The sequence below is a fragment of the Hetaerina americana genome, unplaced genomic scaffold, assembly GCF_022747635.1.
Source record: "Hetaerina americana unplaced genomic scaffold, ioHetAmer1.1.p SCAF_4, whole genome shotgun sequence".
Lineage (NCBI taxonomy): Eukaryota > Metazoa > Arthropoda > Insecta > Odonata > Calopterygidae > Hetaerina > Hetaerina americana.
Window position 1 is genome coordinate 82,645,582 of NW_027286985.1, and position 752 is coordinate 82,646,333.

Here is a 752-nt window from a genome sequence, read left to right on the forward strand (position 1 = left end):
TATTCAAAATAATGGAGCACGTCTCCTCTACTTGAGTTACTGTATCCTTCATATTTTCCTAAAATATTGCAAAATCAGAATGCTCCCAATTAATAATTTATATGTTTGAATTTGTAGTTGATGGCAGGGGTTAAAAACAACAACATCACGCAATTCAACCCGGAGGCGATTGCCAAGAGCAGGGGAGCGAAGACGCATAGTCGCCGTCGGAGCGGAAGAATGCACTCTTACGAATGCCCGTCTTTTAGCGTTACTCTTTGCCCAAGTTGAAAGATTCTGAAACTCTCGAACAAAACTAATGGCTCGTTGGTCTAGGGGTATGATTCTCGCTTAGGGTGCGAGAGGTCCCGGGTTCAAATCCCGGACGAGCCCTCTTTTTACTTTGAGGTAATTTTTGTCGTTTTCCGATTGCCTCTCTTGCGTGTTTGAAGATGGCCGAGCCCGTTAATGTATTTTCTTTTGTCATTGGCCAATCCTGCGTTCCGATGTCCGATCTTGCTTGTCGAATCCACTTAACCTCTTAGCAATCTCTATAGTTTCATAAACCCTATATAGTTTCATGTTGAAGAGTCTACAGTTGGTTGCCAGTCTGTATGAATGTTGAGATATTTCATGAACGAAAAACAATATTATAATTAAAATTTTATAAAACTCATGAATGAAAAATATTAAACAGAAATATTATAAACAATTAAAAATATTTTATAATAATTAATAATGGAAATTGTTCAATTGAATCACTATTAGTTTTA

At 37.2% G+C, this 752-nt stretch overlaps 1 non-coding gene across 1 annotated transcript; it reads left to right on the forward strand.

Annotated features, from left to right (window-relative positions):
- The first annotated feature begins 300 nt into the window (after positions 1-300).
- On the forward strand, positions 301-372 carry TRNAP-AGG (transfer RNA proline (anticodon AGG)). Its single transcript has one exon. It is a non-coding gene; the product is annotated as a tRNA-Pro (tRNA).
- Positions 373-752: the final 380 nt, after the last annotated feature.